Genomic DNA, 977 nt, shown 5'->3' on the forward strand with positions numbered 1-977 from the left:
TTTGAAAAGAAGCTATTACTCATAATAGTTTTTATATTCGCATACGCTATTACAGAAAAGATCTATGTAACAGTCATTGAGTTAGCTAAATGATGTTAATGATCTTGGTAGATAACTATTCATTCTAAAATTAGTACGACTAAATGGAACATGAATTAAATCTATTTGCAAGGTTTTATTGAAATCGGTTACCGGAAGTGCGTGCAACCGGATTCATCCCCTAGTTTGCCACCGTTAGAGGTGGAACATTTTCTTCTAAAGTAAATGAGACAACTAACGAGATACCGTCTTTTGTAACAAAAAAAAAACATCAACATCGGTTCACAAATGCCGTGGTTATCGCGAGTTATCGCGTAACATATATACAGAAAAATACAGTCGAATTGAGGACCTCCTCCTTTTTTTGGAGTCGGTTAAAAAAGCACTGAATGAAATCAATATATATATTCTCGTTTATAAATGGATAATTAAGTATTTTGTATAAATAATAATAATCACATTATTCGTTATAAGTTCCATACAGTATATTTTAAAAAATTTTCAGATTGTGTTTTCTTAGTTCCACAATTTTGAGTTCATAGCATTTAGTTCCACGTGCGATGTATGTATATGACGGCTTCCGTGGTCGAGTGGCTTACACACCGGTTTTCATGGTGTCGCCATCTCTGAGTCCTAACCTAACCTAACATTAATACGAAGAATAAAAATAAATCCATTTATAAAAAAAAATCTGACCGAAAATTACAAATTAATGTAAGGGGCAACGTGCACGCTTCTATAATAATATTCCGGTTGATGTGTTAAATTTACCACTTACGAGGTTTAAAACTGTAGTGAAACAAAAACTTGACTCGGGCATCAAATATATCGACCCCTCCCACGTAAAGTATCGTATGTCAAAATTGCCAAGTTTACAGGGGAGCCTTTTAAAGTTCTGAATTCACTGAAATAAGACACGTGACTTTAGATTTCTCACT

This window comes from Hyposmocoma kahamanoa, unplaced genomic scaffold, assembly GCF_003589595.1.
Source record: "Hyposmocoma kahamanoa isolate Upper Pololo Valley unplaced genomic scaffold, ASM358959v1 210, whole genome shotgun sequence".
NCBI lineage: Eukaryota > Metazoa > Arthropoda > Insecta > Lepidoptera > Cosmopterigidae > Hyposmocoma > Hyposmocoma kahamanoa.